We start from the raw sequence: 26,730 nt of genomic DNA, 5'->3' as shown, positions 1-26,730 counted from the left end.
TAATCACATTGAAATCAGCACTTTACAAGCAGCTAAATTTCCGGGCATTACTAATTGGATATTGCCCGGAATTTTAACCAATCAGAGGGCAGGAATTTCAATAATGCCCGGAATATGACTGCTTTAGCCTATAATATTTGTTACTGTCTCCTTGAAAATCATTTTCTCATATGTAGATTCCTTCGGGAAAACTCACACGTCATACCATAAATTATGTATACAATAGTGGTCACTTAAACATATCTAACATTCACTTTCATCATTAAATATATATTTAATCCCATAAAAAACAAACAAATAAAATTCATGTGTTGCTCTATTTCAGCCACATTCCACAATATATCTATTAGTATAACACATCATGAAAGAGTACATTTCTACACTCAGTCCATTCTTATGGGTACCACTTAAGGCCTTAATCTTTCCCTTGTAGGTTATTTAAAGAAAAAACGCAACGCTCCACAGAGTTTAGAAGTGAGTAAGGGCAACTTACAGCAGGCAAAAAATATAGTTACGTTATTAGCATAACAATAACAGTAACGAAGGTCTGAGGATTTCCATTGTTAGGTAAAGTGCTCATTACCATACTGTATGAAGAAGTCTAATGCAAGGTGCCCTTAATTTTAAGGAAAATAGCTGAACAGCGTATCGTTAAGCAACTTTGAGAATATGGGTTACGGATATGTTTATGTTAAAATGAGATAATGTTACCTTAAAAAATGAGAGGTCCAGTCCAAGGTGAATGGTGCTCAGTCACGGTTTGAGCTATGGTAAAGTCCTGTTTCAGTTAATTCTCTAATGTATGGAATGTCTTTTGTTGATATCTCCAGTGAGAGTAGTAGTAGTACTAAGCCTGGGAGGTAAATAGTGCCAAGTTATACCCACCACAACTTGTTGTACAATATATAATATAAACTCCCATAGGCCAGTATATAGGAGAACTATGTGAGGGGAGGTAAAAATAATAAATGCTGATGCCGGTTACCTGATGTGAAGAGCTTTCACCACTCATTCCATGGAATTTCCGTGGGGCATGCAGTCCGTCGTTGAGATGATCAAGAAGCAGTGTATTAAAAAATAAAGCACAGCCAATGCAGCAAGAAATTGGATCAGCCAAGTGTAAATCCCATAAAATTGTTGTTTGTTAAAGCAAAGCTCACATGGACAAATGTGACCAAAATAAAAACACCTGCGCGTTTTATAGGTTGCTCATTGACTGCTATAGTGGCTATTCTTGCCCATATTATATCGGCATGATGTACCACTGTGCCAATAAATGGGTAGAAGTGGAGTAGTTGTGCTGGGAGGGTGGTTAGAGGGGTTTGGGGGTTAACCCCTTAATTACTATAGAGGTTACTAACCGCTGAGGTGATTAAGGGGTTAGAGGGCATTAGTTTGTATTTTATTGTACTGTTGCTGCCCACAGAGGACAAGGACGTGGGGGACGGTGATAAGGACGGCCTTCATCCTGGCATGGGGAAAGTTTTATTTACTTTATGCTAGCTGGATAATGTTGAAATGGACTGGGAGATCTCTGGAGAAGAATTATGAGCAGTATTCAGAATTAATTTTGTCTGTCATGTTGTGTCTCAGTATCCATTTCTGTGTAAAAGAATGTGTTTGTTTATAAGGATGAGTTTCACTGACAGTAGATTTCACCGTCATGCCTGTTGCCAGAATTATAGTGATAAGATACATGTATTCTGTTGTTGTACAGAATTATAGGGATAAGATGTACCCTGACGTACCTTGTTGTTGTACTGAGCTGTTTAGTTCAAGTTTTAGTAGCTTTTAGGGACCTTGAAAATGATAGACTAGTATATAAGCTTGGTCTTGGGAGCAGGCTGAGAGAGAATAACAGACCCTTGCCCGTGGCATGAGATAAGCTTGAAGGTTTTGCATGCAAGAACAGTCGTGAGATGCAATTACCAGGAATGGGGGTTCGCTGGCTGTCTACATGTGGTATCATGCTTGCAGTAAGACCATGACATGTTTATTCATAGCTAAGTAACCAATAGATTGTATTTGACTAACAATTGATGTTGGTGTGTTCATTTGTATTTGTGAGTGAGACAGCAGTCCGATCCTAAATATTATTATCTGTCTGTGAAATACGTATTTCCCTGTCAATACAATTGGCGTCACGAACTGGGACTGCACGTTTTACTCTGAATGCACGTGAATGATATTATCATCTTGGGTTTGGGATTGTCAATCATTGGAGCAGTAGTGTGTTGTTGTATAATAAGATGTTTAGCTGAAAGGGAATTTTTTCTTAGCAAGAAAGGAAGCAGTGTCCCTGTGAAGTTGCTTGACTGGGTGTCAGATCCATGGATATCTGTGTCGGAGATTTATATTTGCTTATTAATAAGTAATAATAAATTGCTTCTTTGAATACCGACTCATTCACTAATCCACTAGGGGTATAGTGGATATTGTCCAATGTAGTATAAATAAAGGCTTGGTGATAAATAACCAAAGTAGATTTTCAGTATTGTAGAACTTTATTTCTGTACTTCAAGCACAGAGATAGAAGCAGGATGGAAGCTGCTACATGTTCACTCTCTCTCCAATTCACTGACCAACATTACATTGTATACACCAGGCCTGCACAACTTGTAAAGTAAGAAGGGCCGAAATGCTCCAAGGAAAACAGATTTGGGCCGCACGGGTAGAACAGCATTTATTATTACAAATGATACATTTCTTTTTTTAAAAGACTGTCACGGAAGACCAGCATTTTTAACACCTTTATACCTTCTTGAATCAATCCACTAGGCAGGACAACATTGTTGAATAAAATGGGGTTTATTTGGTGAGACCGCAGACATACTAAAAAATGCACAAACATCATATCATCTCCCCCCAGCACCCTTCATCATCTCCCCTAGCACCATTCATCAGCTCCCCACAGCACCCTTCATCATCTCACCCCAGCACCCATCAGCTCTCCCCCAGCACCCTTCATCTCCCCCAGCATCCTTCAGCTTTCCCCCAGCCCCTTTCATCTTCCCAGCACCTTTCAGTTCTCCCCCAGCACCCTTCAGCTGCCCAGCACCCTTCAGCTCCCCCAGCACCTTTCAGCTCCCCCAGCACCATTCAGTTCTTCCCCAGCACCCTTCAGCCCTCCCAGCATCTTTCAGCTCTCCCCCAGCACCCTTCATCTCCCCCAGCACCCTTGAGCTCTCCCCCTAGCACCCTTCAGCTCTCCCCTAGCACCCTTCCGCTCTCCCCCAGCACCCTTCATCTCCCCCAGCACCCTTCAGCTCTGCCAGCATCCTTCATCTCCCCAAGCATCTTTCATCTCTCCCCCTAGTACCCTTCATCTCTCACCTAGCACCCTTCCGCTCTCCCCAGCACACTTCATCTCCCCAGCACCCTTCATCTCCCCCAGCACCCTTCAGTTCTCCCAGTACCCTTCAGCTCCCCAGAACCCTTCAGTTCTCCCCCAGCACCATTCAGCTCTCCCAGCACCCTTCAGCTCCCCCAGCATCCTTCAGCTCTCCCCCTAGCATCCTTCAGCTCTCCCCCAGCGCCCTTCATCTCTTCCCCAGTACTCTTCAGCAGTCGTTCCCACCCCCCCATGCCTACTTGATCGTGGCGGCGGCAGAAGAAGCGGCGGCAGGCCTCAGCCTGGAGGAATGGGGGGGGGGGGGCACATCTCGGCAGCTTCTCAACTTCTGGTACTGAAGCGGGCTGGGAGGCAGGGAGCGTGTCAGCACGTCATACCTGACTGGAGCGGGCTGGGGGGATGGGGGGGAAGCACGTCTGCCTTGTGCTGGAGGAGTGAGCGCATCAGCCCTCTGCTGGAGGGGGGTGCGTGTCAGCCTTGTGCTGGGGAGAGGGAGCGTGTCAGCCTTGTGCTAGGGAAGGGGAGCGTGTCACAAGGCTGGAGCGTGCTCCTTCCCTAAAAGGGGAGGGGGTTGAGGGAGTCATCGCAGGCCGCACAGGGAGTCCCGGCAGGCCGTATGCGGACCGCGGGCCGTATGTTGTGCAGGCATGGTATACACTATATACAGACTGACCACACACTACAGATTAACCACTCCTCTTAATGACTAACAAGACTAAACTTGTCTTCCGGGTATTTTCTATTCTATACTGCTTTCCTTTATCAAGGCTTTCATGTGTTAATTTGTGTTTTATTGTATGATTCCTTTCTGTTGATCAACCAAGGCTTTCGTGTGTTCATTTGTGTTCTTGAAACCCACCTGGAATGTCATCCCATTGTTTTAGGGGTCCTGTATGTATATTTAACAGTATCAGTCAGGAGGGGTCAATATAATTAGAATTTAGTTGCAGCCTTTTGGTCAGCTGTGGTGTCATAATTGAGTTAAAATACACATTCAGTATACTGCTGCGGCAGACTTTATTCTAACAAATCACCGGTTTGTCCCTGGCTGGTTCCTGGAATACGACACTGTTCACCTGGAGCATGCCTCGTTCCCAGCCAGGGGTCATGCCCGGCTGACGCGTGGCTGATGTGTTAATTTATAATGGTTCAGGATTTAATAGGCTGCAATGCTTCGCGTGTCCGCCAGATGGCATAAAATCATGAATTGTAATGCAGTATATATATATATATATATACTGGAAAAAAACAACCCCTATAACCCCTAACATACAGTACTGTACACATACAGTAGTGTATATGCACATCAATGATACTCTGGGCCGGCGGGGGCGAGATGTGTTTGCAGCAGAGAGAGATCCGCTGCTCTCTCTGCGCAAACATCGGCACATTAAAAATTATTTAAAATACATTTTTATTCATAGTGTACATGTGCAGGGGGGCTCCGGAGCTGAACCGCGTTGGTTTCAGGCCGGGGGACCCCCTGATCCCCGAGATACAGACCCCTTTATGAGGTGCCGGTATCCCTCTGTATTTAAAGGTCCCGATCACGTGACCGCGGCCTGTAAACAAAGCAGGGGGATACCGGCACCCCCTAAAGTGGGCTGTATCTCGGGGGGCATGGGGTCCCCGGACCTAAAACTACAGCGGTTCTGCTCCGGAGACCCTCTGCACATGTACAGTATGAATAAAACACATATATAAATAAACACTCGTTCTTTACCTTAGCGGCTATGTGCTACGGTAACGAAGCAGCATTTCTGTATTTTAATAATATTGTACAGTGAGCAGGGGGTTCCCTGAGCAAGAAATGAATGCTCAGGGGACCCCCTGCTCCTGCACAATATTATTAAAAATACAGAAATGCTGCTTCATTACCATAGTGTATAGCCGCTAAGGCAATGAAGGGGTTAACCCACCATTGCCCGCTTTATTGTGGGTAGCGGGGGTGGGTGAAGGGGGTATTTGGCCCTTGTTGTTTGTTTAGGGCTTGCGGGGGGGTTGCGGGTGCACTTAACCCCTTCACGACCGTAGCAGTTAATACCGCTACGGGCATGAAGGGGTTAACCCCTCCCGCTACCCCCCGCAAGCCCTAAACAACCACCGTTGGGGCTAATACCCCCTTCACCCACCCCTGCTACCCACAATAAAAAAACTCACACACAGCAGCCGCCCCAAAAAAATAAAATAAATCTAAATAAATAAATGAATATAAATAAATACATTTGAAATACATTTTTATTCATAGTGTAGATGTGCAGGGGGTCTCCGGAGCAGAACCGCATTGGTTTCAGGTCAGGGGACCCCTGCTCCCCGAGATACAGCCACCTTTATAAGGTGCCGGTATCCCTCTGTATTAAAGGTCCCGATCACGTGACCGCGGCCTGTAAACCAAGCAGAGGGATACCGGCACCCCCTAAAGGGGCCTGTATCTCGGGGAGCAGGGGGTCCCCGGACCTAAAACCACAGCGGTTCTGCTCCAGAGACCCTCTGCACATGTACAGTATAAATAAAACACACACATCAATAAAGAATCGTTCTTTACCTTAGCGGATATGTGCTATGGTAATGAAGCAGCATTTCTGTATTTTTAATAATATTGTACAGTGAGCAGGGGGTTCCCTGAGCCAGAAATTAATGCTCAGGGGACCCCTGCTCCTGCACAATATTATTAAAAATACAGAAATGCTGCTTCATTACCATAGCGTATAGCCGCTAAGGCAATGAAGGGTTAAGGCAGAATAAACAATAAATACATTAAATACATATTTTTAATGTGTGTGTTAAACCTCCCTGCCTTCACTGTAATCTATGTAAAACCCCCTCCCCCTATTGTGTGTGTTAAACCTCCCTGCCTTCAGTATAATCTATATAAAAACCCCTCCCCTATTGTGTCTGCTAAGCTTCCCTGCCTTCACTATAATCTATGTAAAAAAACCCTTCCCTTATTGTGTCTGCTAAACTTTCCTGATTTGACTAATCTGTGTAAGACCCCCTCCCCCTATTGTGTCGGTTAAATCTCCCTGGCCTGTGTTTCTGTGAGTGCAGTGTACTGTATGTAAATGTGGGAAGGGGGATCCCGTGTAAATAACCACACCCACACCAACTACCCGCTACCCACCTGCACATGGCCCCTCCGCTGCTGCAAAAAAGAGACAAAAATTAAAACATACAAAGTAATGTCCCCTAACCCCTTAATCACCATAGCGGTTATTAACCGCTACAGTCATTAAGGGGTTAACCCACCCTCACCCACCACTCAGGATGCCTACATACCCTCCCACACTAACCCCCCCCCGTGAGGCCTAACCACCCTCACCCAGTACCCACAAGGGAGGCCTACCCACATACCGTTGGGGAGGCACCCCCCCCCACCCCCAGTACCCACAATAAAAACAATACAGTGACCCACAATAAACATCATTCTATTTATTAAATACATTACCCACCCCCTGTGCCCCCCCATAAATACAAGATTTATTCTTTTACATACAGGGTTCATAACGCAGCCCCACGCGAGTCCCCGGTGGGCTGGCGGGGCACCTGGACAGACCTACAGGGTACCAGCAGCCCTTTTTACACAGGTTCTGGAGGCCTGCTGGTGGGTCCCGCCAGCACCATGGCCCCCAAGTGGTCTCCTTGGGTCACCGTGGGCCACAATTGAGTCCCCATGGTAGGCCCGCGAATGTCTGGGAGCCCCGGGTCAGACCCACAGGTGTCTGCGGGGCCTCGGGTGGTTCCCATGGGGGTCTGGGGAACTCACGAGTGCTCACTACGGGTCCGCGGTGCCCCCACAGAAGTGGGACCACACATCATCATCCCCGCACCTACGGGTCGGCGGTGCCCCCACAGAAGTGGGACCACACATCTTCATCCCCGCAGACTATGGGTCGGCGGTGCCCCCACAGATATGAGACCACCGCTTCATCCCCGCATGTGTCACCCGTGGAACCACCAGCCTGATACCCGTGAGATACCCGAGGAGACCCGCAGGTGGTCTCCAGAGGTCCCACGCAGAACCACGGAACCAACCCTGAATGTAAAAAAAATAAACCTGGCCTATACATTCAATACATACACCCCCCCCCCCCAACACCTACAGTACAATAATGTGTAAAATAACTATTATCCAGATATGGATAATAGATTAATTGCCCATTATTAAAAACATTAAGTAGCATATTAAAATAAATAAAGTACTACTGACCTTATCAATACGAAGTGTCCGTCGCCAGCAACATCCTTGTCTTGCCCACAAAATACATAGCAAATACAAAGCCAATACATTGCAATTACATTCAGATATCAATTAACCCCTTAAACACCTTATCAGATAATAATCTCAAAGGTGATTAAGGGGTTAAGCCACACTGGCCCGATACCCACCCTTCACCCATGAATTTGTACAGTGGCTTCATCATGCAACTATATATATATATACTGTATATATATACAGATATATATATATATATATCTATATATATATATATATATAGATATATATCTATATATCTATATCTATATATATATACAGTATATACACACACACATGATGAACCAATATACAAATAAATGTAGAAGGGTTATCAAAACCATACTGTCCTACAAATAACACTTCTCCATACAGACACACTACATTACAATGAATTTCCTTTAATAATGCTAACTGATCTTACAATCTAAATCATCAAATGCCAATGAAACACCTCACATTCCAATCAATACATTACAACCAATCAAGTAAACAAAAATCAATTGCAATCATTATTTACATCCCTAAACAATTGACACTCCATCCCGAACAATGAAACAATTAACTAATTCACGCCTGGAGCAGAACAATTTAGCTTGTGAAAAAATATAAGTACCAACCAGAATACAAACTTTAAAACCAAGGCTATCCCTGAACACCATACACCACAAAATACATAGCAAATACAAAGCCAATACATTGCAACTACATTCAGATATCAATTATCCCCTTAAACACCTTATCAGATAATAACCGCAAAGGTGATTAAGGGGTTAAGCCACACTGGCCCGATACCCACCCTTCACCCATGAATTTGTACAGTGGCTTCATCATGCAACTATATATACAGATATATATATATATATATATATATATATATATATATATATATATATATATATATATATACAGTATATACACACACATGATGAACCAATATACAAATAAATGTACAAGGGTTATCAAAACCATACTGTCCTACAAATAACACTTCTCCATACAGACACACTACAATAAAATCAATTTCCTTTAATAATCCTAACTGATCTCACAATCTAATTCATCAAATGCCAATGAAACACCTCACATTCCAATCAATACATTACAACCAATCAAGTAAACAAAAATCAATTAGCAATCATTATTTACATCTCTAAACAATTGACACTCCATCCCAAACAATGAAACAATTAACTATTTCACGCCTGGAGCAGAACAATTTAGCCTGTGAAAAAATATAAGTACCAACCAGAATACAACCTTTAAAACCAAGGCTATCCCTGACCTCCCTCAAACACACAATACAATACCAAGGATTACATCTAATTTTAAAATACTTTATACTCACAATAATGCATAGCAGCATAGACAAATTAATTTAAAACACATCAAATCAAGCTTTTAAAACAACATCATTTCTTACCCTGTATGTATATATCTCTCTAGACATATATACATACATACATACAGTGGCAAGAAATGATATACCACAAAAATAAATAAATACACATGTTAAAAAAGCTTTAAAAAAAATTAACAAGTTAAATAAAATACATTTCTTTAGTTCACTTACCATTACTTGGCCCCACCGACTCCCATTGCGCAGCTTACTCACGAATCAATCCACCAGGCACAGGAACCCATAAAATAATAAACCATAAAAAAATAAACATTAAACTAAAAATCCAAATCAATCCACGGGTCTTCTAATTGTAATCCATCTTCATCTGTATTCTTCTTTCTTCTATCTTCTTCCGGGCGGGGTCTTCTTCCCGCCTTCGGCCACGCCCTTGTCTTCTTTCTTCTCCGGAGGTCCTTCCTCCGCGGCGTCTGGCTTCAAAATGAGACGACATAGGCTTTTAAAGGCCTATGACGTCACATTTTCGTCATATGGTTCCCACGGTCCTGATTGGGCCGTGAAAACCATGTGTTTTGGCGATAAAAATTAAAATGATGACGTCACTTAAAGGCAATGAAAGCACAGCCAATCAGAATGGCTTTGCTTCAATTGCCTTTAAGAGGACGTCATTAAAGACACATGGCCGTGCACACATGGTACGGTAGCCAATCAGAGCGTGGGAACTCCATCCCATCTCTGATTGGCTCTAGTAGACCATGTGACAGAGGCTTGGGGGAGAAAGGATGTGACGTCAATGAAAACCTGTCACATGGTACGGTAGCCAATCAGAGTAGGGATGGAGTTCCCATGCTCTGATTGGCTCTAGTACCATGTGACAGGTTTTCATTGATGTCACATCCTTTCTCCCCCAAGCCTCTGTCACATGGTATACTAGAGCCAATCAGAGTAGGGGTGGAGTTCCCACGCTCTGATTGGCTACCGTACCATGTGTGCACGGCCATGTGTCTTTTAATGACGTCATCTTAAAGGCAATTGAAGCAAAGCCATTCTGATTGGCTGTGCTTTCATTGCCTTTAAGGGACGTTATCATTTTTATCGGCCAAAACACATGGATTTCACGGCCCAATCAGGACCGTGGGAACCATATGATGAAAATGTGACGTCATAGGCCTTTAAAAGCCTATGTCGTCTCATTTTGAAGCCAGACACCACGGAGGAAGGACCTCCGGAGAAGAAAGAAGACAAGGGCGTGGCCGAAGGCGGGAAGAAGACCCCGCCCGGAAGAAGATAGAAGAAAGAAGAATACAGATGAAGATGGATTACAATTAGAAGACCCGTGGATTGATTTGGATTTTTAGTTTAATGTTTATTTTTTTATGGTTTATTATTTTATGGGTTCCTGTGCCTGGTGGATTGGTTCGTGAGTAAGCTGCGCAACGGGAGTCGGTGGGGCCAAGTAATGGTAAGTGAACTAAAGAAATGTGTTTTATTTAACTTGTTAATTTTTTTAAAAGCTTTTTTAACATGTGTTTTTTTTTTTTTTTGTGGTATATCATTTCTTGCCACTGTATGTATGTATGTATATATGTCTAGAGAGATATATACATACAGGGTAAGAAATGATGTTGTTTTAAAAGCTTGATTTGATGTGTTTTAAATTAATTTGTATATGCTGCTATGCATTATTGTGAGTATAAAGTATTTTAAAATTAGATGTAATCCTTGGTATTGTATTGTGTGTTTGAGGGAGGTCAGGGATAGCCTTGGTTTTAAAGGTTGTATTCTGGTTGGTACTTATATTTTTTCACAGGCTAAATTGTTCTGCTCCAGGCGTGAATTAGTTAATTGTTTCATTGTTCGGGATGGAGTGTCAATTGTTTAGGGATGTAAATAATGATTGCTAATTGATTTCTGTTTACTTGATTGGTTGTAATGTATTGATTGGAATGTGAGGTGTTTCATTGGCATTTGATGATTTAGATTGTGAGATCAGTTAGGATTATTAAAGGAAATTGATTTTATTGTAGTGTGTCTGTATGGAGAAGTGTTATTTGCAGGACAGTATGGTTTTGATAACCCTTCTACATTTATTTGTATATTGGTTCATCATGTGTGTGTATATACTGTATATATAGTATATATATATATATATATATATATATATATATATATATATATATATATATATATATATACTGTATATATAGATGCATGATGAAGCCACTGTACAAACTCATGGGTGAAGGGTGGGTATCGGGCCAGTGTGGCTTAACCCCTTAATCACCTTTGCGGTTATTATCTGATAAGTTGTTAAAGGGGTTAATTGATATCTGAATGTAATTGCAATGTATTGGCTTTGTATTTGCTATGTATTTTGTGGTGTATGGTGTTCAGGGATAGCCTTGGTTTTAAAGGTTGTATTCTGGTTGGTACTTATATTTTTTCACAGGCTAAATTGTTCTGCTCCAGGCGTGAATTAGTTAATTGTTTCATTGTTCGGGATGGAGTGTCAATTGTTTAGGGATGTAAATAATGATTGCTAATTGATTTTTGTGTACTTGATTGGTTGTAATGTATTGATTGGAATGTGAGGTGTTTCATTGGCATTTGATGATTTAGATTGTAAGATCAGTTAGCATTATTAAAGGATATTCATTGTAATGTAGTGTGTCTGTATGGAGAAGTGTTATTTGTGGGACAGTATGGTTTTGATAACCCTTCTACATTTATTTGTATATTGGTTCATCATGTGTGTGTATATACTGTATATATATATATATATATATATATATATATATATATATATATATATATATATACTGTATATATAGTTGCATGATGAAGCCACTGTACAAATTCATGGGTGAAGGGTGGGTATCGGGCCAGTGTGGCTTAACCCCTTAATCACCTTTGCGGTTATTATCTGATAAGGTGTTTATGGGGGTAATTGATATCTGAATGTAATTGCAATGTATTAGCTTTGTATTTGCTATGTATTTTGTGGGCAAGACAAGGATGTTGCTGGCGACGGACACTTCGTATTGATGAGGTCAGTAGTACTTTATTTATTTTAATATGCTAGTTAATGTTTTTAATAATGGGCAATTAATCTATTATCCATATCTGGATAATAGTTATTTTGCACATTATTGTACTGTAGGTGTTGGGGGTGGGGGTGTATGTATTGAATGTATAGGCCAGGTTTATTTTTTTTACATTCAGGGTTGGTTCCGTGGTTCTGCGTGGGACCTCTGGAGACCACCTGTGGGTTTCCTCGGGTATCCCACGGGTATCAGGCTGGTGGTTCCACGGGTGACACATGCGGGGATGAAGCGGTGGTCTCACATCTGTGGGGGCACCGCCGACCCGTAGTCTGCGGGGATGAAGATGTGTGGTCCCACTTCTGTGGGGGCACCGCCGACCCGTAGGTGCGGGGATGATGATGTGTGGTCCCACTTCTGTGGGGGAACCGCAGACCCGTAGTGAGCACTCGTGAGTTCCCCAGACCCCCGTGGGAACCACCCGAGGCCCCGCAGACACCTGTGGGTCTGACCCGGGGCTCCCAGACATTCGCGGGCCTACCATGGGGACCCAATTGTGGCCCACGGTGACCCAAGGAGACCACTTGGGGGCCATGGTGCTGGCGGGACCCACCAGCAGGCCTCCAGAACCTGTGTAAAAATGGCTGCTGGTACCCTGTAGGTCTGTCCAGGTGCCCCGCCAGCCCACCGGGGACTCGCGTAGGGCTGCGTTATGAACCCTGTATGTAAAAGAATAAATCTTGTATTTATGGGGGGGCACAGGGGGTGGGTAATGTATTTAATAATAGAATGATGTTTATTGTGGGTCACTGTATTGTTTTTATTGTGGGTACTGGGGGTGGGGGGGGGGTGTTTCCCCAACGGTATGTGGGTAGGCCTCCCTTGTGGGTACTGGGTGAGGGTGGTTAGGCCTCACGGGGGGGGGGTTAGTGTGGGAGGGTATGTAGGCATCCCGAGTGGTGGGTGAGGGTGGGTTAACCCCTTAATGACTGTAGCGGTTAATAACCACTATGGTGATTAAGGGGTTAGGGGACATTACTTTGTATGTTTTAATTTTTGTCTCTTTTTTGCAGCAGTGGAGGGGCCATGTGCAGGTGGGTAGTGGGTAGTTGGTGTGGTTATTTACACGGGATCCCCCTCCCCACATTTACATACAGTACACTGCACTCACAGAAACACAGGCCAGGGAGATTTAACCGACACAATAGGGGGAGGGGGGTTTACACAGATTAGTCAAAGCAGGGAATCTTAGCAGACACAATAGGGGGAGGGGTTTTTACATAGATTATAGTGAAGGCAGGGAGGTTTAACACACACAATAGGGGGAGGGTTTTTTACATAGATTACAGTGTAGGCAGGGAGGTTTAACACACACATTAAAAATATGTATTTAATGTATTTATTGTTTATTCTGCCTTAACCCTTCATTGCCTTAGCGGCTATACGCTATGGTAATGAAGCAGCATTTCTGTATTTTTAATAATATTGTGCAGGAGCAGGGGGTCCCCTGAGCATTAATTTCTGGCTCAGGGAACCCCCTGCTCACTGTACAATATTATTAAAATACAGAAATGCTGCGTCGTTACCGTAGCACATAGCCGCTAAGGTAAGGAACGAGTGTTTATTTATATATGTGTTTTATTCATACTGTAGATGTGCAGAGGGTCTCCGGAGCAGAACCGCTGTGGTTTTAGGTCCGGGGACCCCCTTCTCCCCGAGATACAGACCCCTTTAGGGGGTGCCGGTATCCCTCTGCTTTGTTTACATGCCGCGGTCACGTGATCTGGACCTTTAAATGCAGAGGGATACCGGCACCTCATAAAGGGGTCTGTATCTCGGGAAGCAGGGGGTCCCCGACCTGAAACCAACGCGGTTCAGCTCCGGAGACCCCCTGCACATGTACACTATGAATAAAAATGTACAGTACTGTATGTTAGGGGTTATAGGGGACGGCTTCAAAGACAACAGCTCGCAAACGCCCCCATGTGTTTTTACACGGCATTGCAGTATTGCAGCCAGCTTGAATAAAATGCTTAAATCACAGCCGGGAAAATAACGCAATACACTCCGGGCGAAAACGATACAAAACCGAACATCACCGGGATATACTGAAATTTGCGGAACTAGCCGAGTTAGAATAAAGTTGGTCGCCTCTGTATATGTATATATGAACAAAACTGAAATAGCAATGTTAGTCCAGTTGGGATAGTGCGGAATAAATGAGTACTTCAGTATTAGGGGATACCTTTTTTATTTGGACTAACAGTTTATGTCATAGCACAAGCTTTCGAGAGTTCTCCTCTCTTCCTCAGGTCACAAATACTGATTAACAAAGGAATCTGTTTGGGAGATCAGGAAAAAAAAAACAGAGATGTACTGTAGATAAGGTAGGGTGAGAAACTGTTTGAAGACATTGAAGGGTAATAAAACAGTGACAAGGAACAGCATGTAGGGGGAAGGGGATGCTGGGGGGGGGAGGGCTGTGGGTAAGAAGAGAGGCACGCAGGATAACTACAAACAATTGTGATAGCGTGTGAGAAATCCCACATCCGCATAAAGTCCTCTTGTTTTGGTGTCAAAGACTGTAAATAAAGCCTGTCACATGAGTTCAGGCAATTTACACCTTTTTACCAGGATCATGCATTGAGGAAAACAAGTTAATGAAATAAATTGTAAATTTATTCACAAGAAAGGGCATACACACAATGATGCACAAACCTCGGGCAGAAAGAACACTTACTTGGGAACTGGGATAAAAAACTAGCCTTTTCTAGGTTCAGGGAATTCTAAATAAGGATTTTCCCTTGATGACTAGATTCCAGGCAGATTTTGCTGAAGCAGCAATGTTGAAAGAGCTGCCCGTCATCTTTCTTGCTGGAGACTTGAAACTTACAATCTTAGTGAACCTTAGAGAAGCTTAGAGAACTTTAGAGAACAAAGAGGACTTAATGCGGATATGGGGTTTCACACACACTATCACAATTGTTTGTAATTATCCTGCCTGCCTCTCTTCTTGAGCTGTCCGGTGATGGTAGTGTGGACACAGGACCAGGTTTCTGTGGTACATTACCCTTGTGGTTTTTTAGCAGTGCAGCGCCTCCATCTCCTGTAGGCTCCAGATGTATGGAGGCAATCTCCCACAGTAGAAATACTCCCTCTCCTCCAAGAAAGATCACACACCAGGCAGAAGGAATAAGAAAACAGGAATGGCTTTATTGGGTCAGCACTCACAGCACGGCAGTGTTCTGCCCAATTACAGTCTCTCAGATCAGCTATCCAGCCGGATGATGGTCCCTGGACAACCACTACAGGGCAGGGCCCCTGCAGCTGTCCTAGCTCTTCCCAACCTCTCTATCAGGAGCCAGGGTATAAGTCAACACTCACCCTCCCCCAAGGAGAAGAGAGAAGGCCCCAATCTCAGTCTCTCTGTGTGTGACCTTCCTCTCTCAGTGGGGAGAAGAACACCTACTGCATTTGGGCGGCAAACCCTCTTAAGTACAGCCAGGAGAAGAGCACTAGGCCTGACCCCTGATTGGTAATGTTTAGGCCTAGAGACACCGCCTCCCACTGTCACTCAGAAACACTGCAAGGAGTGGGGAAAGCCCATGATCTTACCAGGGCTTACTGCCAGGAGGGTAGACTGATAGCCAGAAAACCTGTCCTGGCTACATACATATATACCACAACCTAATACATATTACACTACACGCTGAATCAATGCACTCCTATACACAATCTATAGCTCAGGAATTGAGTAAACACAGGCTTCCTATACATCCTGAGAGAGTGTGTGCTTTGAGCGCCATGGCAAAGAGATTAGATTTGTCAAGGTATAAGAAACAAGAAAGAAAGTCAGCTGCACAGGTCGGTTGGATTTTTTTGCAAGCGGTTTGTGAATTGCAATGTGGAATAAATGCTGCTAGGTCTTATGTACAGGCCCATAGAGATCATCTACATTTGACGAATGAATGTCTTAGGGCGGCTGTTCTGCATGCTGAAAGCATGAGGAAAATATGTTATTATGGCTATGGAAGCTACAAACAGGCAGAGGGAAAGAAAGGGGTCACTACACACCAAATGAGGGGGATTGTACAGAAACCTGAGTGGGATCCCAGGGAAGAATCAGACAATTGTGAGGATCAATGTATTCCTGTGTGTCTGGAGAAGGAAAAGGAAATGAATCAGGTTAGGCCTCTATATGTGAGAAACAGGAAAAGGGATATGCCTCTGGATGGTGCAGGGCAGAATATGCCAGCGCTTTCAACTGATGTGGAGAGGTTGGAGATTAGTGCGTATAATCAGACTGAATTGGGGGAAATCTCTTATACACTGGCGACACACTTTATTCGAGCTCGGCTAGTCCCACGAATTCGGGTATACCCGGGTGTATTGAGGTTTGTGACTGTTTTCTGCCCGAGTGCATTGAGTTATTTTCCAAGCAGGGATTGAAGCATTTTATTCCCGCTGGCTGCAATACTGCACAGTATATATATATAAACTGCATTACAATTCATGAATTTATGCCATCTGGTAGACACGCGAAGCATTGCAGCCTATTAAATCCTAATCATTATCATTTAACAGATCAGCCGCCCATCAGCCAGGCATGAACCCAGGCTGGGAAGGCAAATGCAACGGGGCTTGTCAGAGGTTAGGAGTGGCGCATTCCAGGTATCTGCCAGGTACATACCGGGTATTTGCTCGAATAAAGTGTGTCGGTGCAGTAGATACAAACAGAGAGTAGAAGAGGGGATGCTGATATGGCTTCTCCGGGTGTGGGCTGAGGGATTTTATTAACAATAAAAGAGGCCACTCAAATGGGGCACTCACCAATGACGACAGGGTGCAACAGGCAATGAGCCGAATTAGAACTGCCAGAATTAGGAATGATATAGGGCAGGCGATGAATGTCTTCAGTCTCATGTTATTGATTTTAACAGCAGTGCATGAGGTATATACAGAACCTGCTGAGCTTTTACCCTTTGAGACCTGGAGAAAAATTCCGGAGGCAGTGGGATGACTGAGACAATTAGGTATACTAGAAGGGATCAGATTCACTACTGGACACCGTACCAAGTTTTTAAAAACAGCCCCCTCCCATTGGAAAGCCTCCCTCCTAGCACTATTAGACAGCGTGGAGATGACCATTGACATTCCAGAGGCAGCCAACTTGGTTAGTCAGCTGGGAGACAGCAGGGATAGGGACTACGACAGGATGCGAGCCAGAAATGCAGGTAAGGCAGGGAAGGGGTTGGAATACCAAGCATTAGGGTGACCCATAGGCAAATGTGGATAGATTTGTTAAAAGCAGGTCATAAGAAAGAAAGTATAGACGGCAAACCCACATCTGAATTACTGACACAATGGAAGAGGCTAAAGCATGACCAGCAGTTTATCCAACGACGAGGCCCGCCCAGAGTTTATAAGACTGACAGTGAGAATAGCTCTGTAAGTCAGCCACCTACTACAAGCCATAGACTCCTTATCAAGCTGCCTGTCAGCTGTATCAGTTTACCTCCTGATTGCCCAGGAAATTCTGACTGGGTTAACCCTCTGACTGCTTGATACAGGACTTAGAAGTATGTTTCCCAGGCATAATAATCAGCTACTGATTTCACACTGTCACAGGCCCCCTTTCAGGACTCCGGTGGTAGTCGCACCTATTGAGGAAGCTATCCTAGGAAAAGACGTGCTCTTGGGACAGATTGTGGCCATAGAAAGGGGAGTATTTACATTTGGATTCCCACACAAAGCATATAAGAAGAGACCCGGGGGAAAGGGGAAATGCCAAATGGACCCCAGTGCAAATACTTCCTCCTGATCACCTCCTCCTGATCACCTGAGGCAATATAGGCTACAGGGAGGCCACAAGGAAATAGGGGAGACTATTGTATTGTATGTCTTTATTTATATAGCACCAACAGTGTACTCAGCGCTTCACAAATAATACAGTACAGGGAATTATATATTATATATACAATAAGTGCAGCAAAATCAGACAATAGGAAAGGAAATCCTTGCTCCGAAGAGATTACAACCTAAGAAACTATCAAGGCTTTACTGGAGTCGGGGGTCATACGGCCGGCAGCCAGCCCATTCAACACTCCTGTCTGGCCTGTAAAGAAAGCAGACGGGTCGTGGCGCATGACTGTCGACTATAGGGCCCTGAATAAGGTAGAGCACCCATTGGCCACTGCAGTCCTCGACATGGTTACCTTAGTTGAACAATTGGCTAGGAATGCAGGAACATGCCAATCTGTGATTAACATAGCAAATGCTTTCTTTAGTATTCCCATCAGCGCCAGTTCACAGGACCAATTCACCTTTACTTGGGAAGGCTGCCAGTACACCTTCCAGGTGGTCCCGCAAGGATATCTGCTCCCACCATATGCCATGGAAGGGTGGCGAGGGACATGGTTACCTTCACATTGTCTGCTAAAGGGTTTCACTTAGCCCGATGATGTGATGTTGACTGGAACTGAGGAACAGGTGGAGACAGACATCAAGACTGTAATGACACATATGACTGACAGAGGCTGGATTATAAACAGCAAAAAGGTGCAGGGTCCCGGACCGGAGGTACAGTTTTTGGGTATGGTATGGTCTGGGCACACTTGACAGGTCCCCTCCTAAGCGTTGGAATCAATCACTGCGACCTCCACCCCGAAGACCTCCAAAGAAGCATTGCGTTTTGTGGGTGCCCTCGGCTTTTGGAGGTATTTTATACCTCATTTGGGATTGATCCTGAGACCCATCACAATGTGATTCACAAGAGCTCACAATTCTCGTGGGGGGCAGAGCAACAGATTGCCTTCAAAGCAGCTCAAGAGGCTATATCGCAACATCAAGATTTGGGCCCTCCCAAGCCAGGTAATCCTTTCCAGTTGGATGTTACCTGCGCAGACAATGTGACATCCTGGGGATTATATCAGGAGATCAGTAAAGGTAACCACAAACAGCAGATACCTGTGGGATTCTGGTCAAAGCAACTCACAGGGGCCCAACAAAGATGTAACCCACTGAAAAATATGTTATTCGCAGATCTGCACAGTCTTTCAAGCGGTGGAACGAATCACAGGACAGGACGAGGACACAGTAAGAACTGATTTACCAAAAGGGGCGTGGGTACGGGTACACAGCTATGTTGCACAACAGGCTACCCTGCTGAAGTGGAAATGGTATTTACAGGAGAGGGGATAAATCCAAGCCGGGGAGCCGAGAACACTCTCTCAACTAATGGCCGGTCTGGTAACTTCTGAAAGTCTTAAAGAAGCACAGGAAATATTAGTACCTATACTCTACCCCTCCCCTATGTCAGAAGCAAGGCCATTCGAGCAGCTGCCGGAGGATGAGAGAAGCAGTGCCTGGTTCACCGATGGATCTGCAGTAGTAACATACCAAGAGCGACACTGGGTGGCAGCAGCCTATAACCCAGAGACGGATGCTATTCTCCAGGAAGCAGGAACATGTGGATCAAGGCAGTATGAAGAACTCAAAGCGATTGTGATGGTACTGGAGGAAACTGAATGATCCATATACATCTACACAGACAGCTGGGCCTGCTATAAAGCCTGTACCACTTGGATGCCCACATGGAAAGTGAATCAGTGGTCCAATCAAGGCAAGCCAATATGGGGTGGACCAGCAATGTGGGAATATATCTGGACACAAGCACAGACTAGAGATGTCTCCATCGGGCATGTCTGTGCCCATAAAAAATATGTATTCAATATAGAAGTGGATACATTTGCTAAAGCCAGCCCACCAAAACCACAGATCCAGTTCTGTATAACTTGGCCCGCTGGGCACATGAAAAAGCCGGGCACCGGGGATGGAAAGTTTCATACGAATGGGCGATGGCAAGAGGAATTCCAGTGACTTAGTACCTTGTCACAGCTGCCAGAGAAGTATGTGACATCTGTTTATAAACCATGAAATGGCCTATTGAGAAAAAGGCTACAGGGACCCTCAGACGTGGAGATGGACAAAGGCACGGGTGGAGTGCAGTACTGTTGCGCCATGGTGGACACATTCTCTGGGGGTCATTAAGGCCTAACCCAGTAAACGAGCAGATCAGGGAGCTACCCTTAAAGCTCTCCAACAGGTGGTCACTGCATATGGAGTTCTGGAAGAGATCCAATCAGATCAGGGTACACATTTCACTGGATAAATGGTCCAGGCGTGGGCAAATGACAGTAGAGTACAATGGACTATGCATATCCCTTACCCCCCACAAGCAGCGGGTCTGATTGAACGTAGCAGTATGTCATTGAAGGAGCAGTTGAAAGCACTCACAGCATCGCATAGACTCAGAGGATAGGAAAAAGGGCTCTCACAGGCTCTTTTGTTGTTAAACACTCGACCTGTAGGGAAAACAACCCTGTACGATAGGGTGAATGGAGTCCTTAACACAGAGATCCCCCATCAAATGGTAGAGATTAAAGCATTAGGGAAATACTCACCAGGTGATAGGACCCCATACCTTAGACTCATGACACAATAATTTGATGTTTCACAGGGGATGTACTGTATGATACTGGAATACATGGACCATTGCAATTTGACACCCTCCTAGTGTTTAATTTAAACACTGAATTCAAGCAGAGGGGATGGTCGGCAGGTATTTGGGACCAAGACTAAATTTTTTGAAGCTTTCAGTGACAGACCTCCAGATCAGAACCATCGCTAAAACTACCCTAACTCCTGTTACTTGTTTTAAATACCTGGGCATATCATTTGACTCCCACTTAACATTCGGAATGCATATTAATACCCTGACATCCAAAACCTATGCCAAACTAGGTGTACTTTACAGGAACAAATCCTCCCTAAGCCAGCTGGTCAGAAAGCGTATCGCACAGCAGATGCTAATGCCAATTATCGACTATGGATACATACTGTAGTACAGCGTTTCCCAAATGGTGGGTCTCGACCCGGCACCGGGCCACGGCACCAAAATTGCCGGGTCGCAGCGAGGCTGGCCACGCGGTGTCTCCCGTCCCCCCTGCTCAATTTAAAAAAAATGCCGGCGATTTCCCCCTGCGGTCCCACGCGCTTGCGCAGGGCAAGCAGGGCCTGCTCCCTTCCTCCCCCCCGCACCCAACGTGGGACGGAGGAGGAAGTACCAGCTCCTCTGCGGCCCGCACGTTACGTGGGATGGAGGGGGAAGTTCAAGCTCCTACTGCGGCGTGCTTCCCCCCGCAGCCAGCTTCCCCCCGCAGCCAGCTTCCCGAGCTCACCTCCCGTGGCACCCCCTCCCGAGCCCACCTCCCGTCCTCCCAAGCCCACCTCCCGTCCCGGGCAGCAGGGGATATCGGGGGCAGCAGGGGAAAGCGTCCGGCGGCAAGGTAAGTCACCCCACCCAGTCACTGCCTCCCACCCAAGTGCCACTGGTCCCCCTCCCACCCACCCAAGTGCCCCTGGTCCCCCTCCCACCCACCCAAGTGCCCCTGGTCCCACTCTCACCCACCCAAGTGCCCCTGGTCCCCCTCCCACCCACCCAAGTGCCCCTGGTCCCCCTCCCACCCACCCAAGTGCCCCATGTCCCCCTCCCACCCACCCAAGTGCCCCTGGTCGCCCTCCCACCCACCCAAGTGCCCCTGGTCCTCCTCCCACCCACCCAAGTGCCCCTGGTCCCCCTCCCACCCACCCAAGTGCCCCTGGGCCCCTCCCTCCCACCCAAGTGCCCCTGGTCCCCTCCCTCCCACCCAAGTGCCCCTGGTCCCTCCCTCCCACCCACCCACCCAAGTGCCCCTGGTCCCCTCCCTCCCACCCACCCACCCACCCAAGTGCCCCTGGTCCCCTCCCTCCCACCCACCCAAGTGCCCCTGGTCCCCTCCCTCCCTCCCACCCACCCAAGTGCCCCATGTCCCCTCCCTCCCACCCACTCAAGTGCCCCATGTCCCCTCCCTCCCTCCCTCCCACCCACTCAAGTGCCCCTGGTCACCTCCCTCCCTCCCTCCCACCCACCCAAGTGCCCCTGGTCCCCTCCCTCCCTCCCACCCACCCAAGTGCCCCTGGTCCCCTCCCTCCCTAAAAGTGCCCCTGGTCCCCTCCCTCCCACCCACCCAAGTGCCCCTGGCCCCCTCTCCAGTCACTCACAGCCGTCGTTGCCTGTAATTCACTGTTTGTGTCTGTGTGGGTATAGGGGAGAGCGAGTGTGTGTGGGTATAGGGGAGAGCGAGTGTGTGTGTGTGTGTGTGTGTATCTGTATCAGTGTGTGTGTGTGTATCAGTGTGTGTGTGTATCTGTGTGGCTGCGTGTGTATCTGTGTGGCTGCGTGTGTGTCAGTGCCTGCGTGTATGTGTCAGTGGCTGCGTGTGTGTGTCAGTGGCTGCGTGTGTGTGTCAGTGGCTGCGTGTGTGTGTGTCAGTGGCTGCGTGTGTGTGTATCAGAGGCTGTGTGTATGTATCAGTGTGTGTGTCAGTGGCTGCGTGTGTCAGTGGCTGCGTGTCTGTCAGTGGCTGTGTGTGTGTGTATCAGTGGCTGTGTGTGTGTGTATCAGTGGCTGTGTGTGTGTCTGTGCAGGCCCTATAGGCCAGTATAGGCGATAAAATTTTTAGTGGGTCACGAAGGAGAAGTTCAAAAATAACCGGGTCACGGAAAAAAAAGTTTGGGAAACCCTGCTGTAGTATATGGCTCGGCACCCCAAACCCACCTTAGCAAACATGACACCCTCTACAATTCAATTTGTCGTTTCGTTCTCCAATGCAACTACAACACACATCAATGCGAAATTCTCAAAGAACTAGATTGGTCATCACTCGAGTCTAGGTGCAAAGTTCACCTTTCCTGTCTTGCCTTCAAATACTTTCTGGGCAAGCTACCCATCTATCTGAACAAGCTCCTCACCCCTACCACATGCAGCACTTATCATCTGAGATCAGACTCCAAAAGACTGTTCATGGTCCCAAGGCTCAACAAAGTATCCGGCTGCTCCTCCTTCTCTTACCGTGGACCCCAAAACTGGAACAACCTACCGGATACTCTCACATCCACCACCAGTTTAAGTTCTTTCAAAACTAAGGCTGTCTCACATTTTAATCTGGTCTGTAACTGTTACATAGCCTAAAATATACATCTTCTCTAACTGTGCATGCAATGTATTGTATATAATGTATACCCTGTTCATTTATGTAACTGTATTTGTAACCATGCATTATTTGTCAGATTAACTATGTCCATTACATACTTGAAAACGAGAGGTAACTCTCAATGTATTACTTCCTGGTAAAACATTTTATAAATAAATAAATAATGAGAAGTACTGTAATAATAGAGACCGACACTTATCGGTGGCAAATACAGCTGACTGGGACGAATATAGACCAACATATAAAGGCAGACACTGTGCTTGTTACGGTTGATATAGTCATCCCAGCTCTCATTTCTATACAGCTAGATTGAGTTGCAGCAGGGAACTAAGCTCAGAAACAAAAGAGAAGGTAGGGGGAGGTAATTGCAGCAGGACAGGGAAGTACCCATTTAGTACTTATACATGGGGAAAATAGGCCTGTATATTGTACCAACCCTCATACAGATTAATACCTATTGCTTACATTTTGTTTCCGTATTATTACAGATCGTGATTCCAGGTCCAGATGCAAAACTTTTGGTGACTAACATACCTGTGTCTCAATGTCATCAGTTTGCCAAATTGACTGACCAAACATTACAGTGGATCTGTGATGACATCGCCAGCAGACAAGAGACAGTGGATCCCTATGTCGGAGTTCCATGGACCAATAGTGATTGTGAACTTTGGCATGGACATCAGTTATTCCGGACTCAGGCTTCTCCGATCATTAGTATAACCCGACTCGCTGTGATGAATGTACCATCCAAAGGGGCTTTATGTTTCTATAATAATGGTTGTGCCACATCACTTCATGTAGGGCACTCAAATTGTTCTGAAATGGATGGGGGTATTGTAGTATCAAGGAGTGGATCAGAAGGTAACAATACTTTAAAACAAATAATGATAGGAAATGACATAAAATTATTCAACAGCTGGTATGCTTTAATAGGTAGGAGCTCACTAAGTTTACCGAGGGATGTTTATTTCTTATGTGGACATTGGGCATACCAATGGTTGCCAATAGATTGGACAGGGACCTGTTATATTGGCTCCGTATCGCAAGTCCCCAGAACTAGACCAACTCCACCACAAGTACGTATGCGCAATAGGCGCAGTTCTTTTGTAAGCAAACCCCATGCTGCGCCAAGTATTGTATTCCCTTCGTATGGGTTATAATTAGCTTGCACTCGTATTGATGCTTTAGCCGAGCTGTTACTGTAGGTAATGCCCTCAATTCTACTGTTGATGCCATAGAACAGTTAAGCATCGAACAAGTACAGATCAGTGCTGTAGCTTTGCAAAATCGTATGGCTTTAGACTACCTTCTTGGTGCTAAAGGAGGTGTCTGTGTGATAGTGCTAGGTATTTTACTATGCATTCTTATGTGGAAATTGTTTATGTCTCATTACTTGTATCACCAAAGCCACTGTACACACTTTACCACTTAAGTTCAAACCTGCATATGGATAGTTTGATTATACACTCAGAGACAGCAGGTGGAGTGTACCAGGAGTGGTGTGTGTCCCTGTCTCTGATGGTTTAGCTCAAAATTGCAAATCTTTACTCAAAAGATTGTTGTTATTAATGATATTAACCATTTTAGTTGTCTAGGCCTCAGAACGAGCAGTTGGAATGTAAGGAGAATAAGATTTATCTTGCTTCTGATGGCATAGCTCTATAATCTGAGTTATATAATGAGTTAACTTTTCTTGCCTAAATGTCTATGATGGCTGAAATTGTGTCAGAAATAAATTTTCTTTTTATAATAATTGATATGAGAGTCTGGAACAATATGTCTGGTTCTGCAAAAGATATGTGTTTACAGTTTCGATAGGCACCACGCCCCCCACCTCCTGTTTCTATGCTTTGTTTTCTAAATCCGATTCAGCACAGTTTAGCAGCTCAGAAGATACATCCCCTTTCTAGGTCAGAATGCTGGCACTGAAAGAGGTTAATGTTTTAGTGAGTGCGTTGCCCCCCTGCTCGGGAGATAATGGTATATATGGTTGAACGTGGGAGCAGGGCAAGAGAGATTAACAGACCCTTGCCCAGTGGCATTAGATCTGCTTGAAGGCTTTGCGTGTGGGAACAGATGTGAGATGTCATTACCAGGAATGGGGGTTCGCTGGCTGTCTACATTTGGTATCGTGCTTCCAGTAAGAACATGACGTTTTTATCCGAAGCCAAGTAACTAATAAATTGTATTTGACTAACAATTGGTGTTGGTGTGTTCATTTGTATTTGTGAGTGAGACCATCAGTCCGATCCTAAATATTACTGTCTGTCAGTGAAATAAGTATTTCCCTGTCAATACATATAGGGAGTAGCCCACGTGATCACTGAATGTATGCGTCTCGTCATTAGAACATGATATGCCTAGTAAACAATGTTAGTCTATATAAGCCTGCTTGGAACCTCCCCTGGGAGGTTTCTCTGGTGACCTTCCCGTGTGATCAAACAGTATGGAATAACGCAATAAATGACTCAATATAAAAAACCTGTGTTGGCTCTTGTCCGTGTGCAAAGAAACTGACAATGACAGTTTGGTGATGAGGATGGGATTCCAACATCTCCGACACTTGGACCAGAGGAGACAGACGGCTCTCATTGGGACGCTCAACTTTATGGCTATATGACAAGTTAAGGTACCTTTTGAAATGCCTTTAGTTTAAATGTTGAGTGTTTCATGAGGTCATGATGTCTCTTTGAAGTCTAGTCTGGGTGACGGAATCCCTTATTGAGTAAGTTATTGTACCTGTCAATTGATAAAAACTGTGGGGTATACACGTTCTTGGTGAGAATATCGTAAATCTGCCGTTGTTATAATCTGTGTGGTGGTTAAAATGGGTCAAAAGAATTCTGTTGAGGAAAAGGAGGGTCCTGAAAAAGGAACTCCAAATTATATTATTGTCCTCATTGTCCCCCTAAAGGTGTTATAACTGCTGCATTTACTTTAACCTCTGACTGGACAAAAATGAACACAACAAAACAAAATAAGGAAGAAACAGCAAGTGCAAAATAAATAAGGTAGAAACAATAAGTGAATTTGTTGATAGATTATTGAAAAAGATCAAGGCATATTGAGGTATTGAGGAAGCAGAGACGAACGCAAGACCACATATAGTGGCGGCTTTTGTGAAAGGCTTCTATGCAGAAATTTGGACGCAAGTACAGGCTGTCTTTATTGGTTGGGAGCATAAAAGATTGGCAGAAACTGCTACTATGGTAGAACATATGCAAAGGAGCAGGGAACCTAAGAAAAAGGTTCGAGAAGTGATATGATAGGACCCAAGAGGGGTCATAGGATAGGGATCCAGGAAGGAACAGAAAATGTTATAATTGTAGAAAGTCAGCCACTCTGACATGAACCTCCAGCTGGTCACAGTCCTACTCCACACTCCTTCCCAGAGTGTCTCTCAGATGGTCCCCACACTCCTTCCCAGTGATGGACTTCAGATGGACTGATCCGCAGTGTTCCTTATTTACCCTTTTATGGCTATCCTTTAACATTGAGCAAGGCTGCCAGCCAAGAGAAACAGTGCCTGGGGCTTAGGTCTGATAACTGATTCATTTAACTAATCCCTACCTTTGTTGTATTGTATTGTATTGTATGTCTTTATTTATATAGCGCCATTAATGTACATAGCG

At 45.0% G+C, this 26,730-nt stretch overlaps 1 protein-coding gene and 1 long non-coding RNA gene across 2 annotated transcripts in view; one reads left to right on the top strand and one right to left on the bottom strand.

Annotated features, from left to right (window-relative positions):
- Positions 1-26,730, bottom strand: part of TENM4 (teneurin transmembrane protein 4) — a 1,230,300-nt gene that overhangs the window by 649,836 nt on the left and 553,734 nt on the right.
- On the top strand, positions 1,820-25,298 carry LOC142490384 (uncharacterized). Its single transcript, XR_012800047.1, has 2 exons — positions 1,820-1,976; positions 23,587-25,298. It is a non-coding gene; the product is annotated as an uncharacterized LOC142490384 (long non-coding RNA).

The sequence above is a fragment of the Ascaphus truei genome, chromosome 3, assembly GCF_040206685.1.
Source record: "Ascaphus truei isolate aAscTru1 chromosome 3, aAscTru1.hap1, whole genome shotgun sequence".
Classification (NCBI taxonomy): Eukaryota; Metazoa; Chordata; class Amphibia; order Anura; family Ascaphidae; genus Ascaphus; species Ascaphus truei.
The sequence above is the reverse complement of the archived record's forward strand: the minus strand, read 5'-3'. Positions and strand labels throughout refer to the sequence as shown.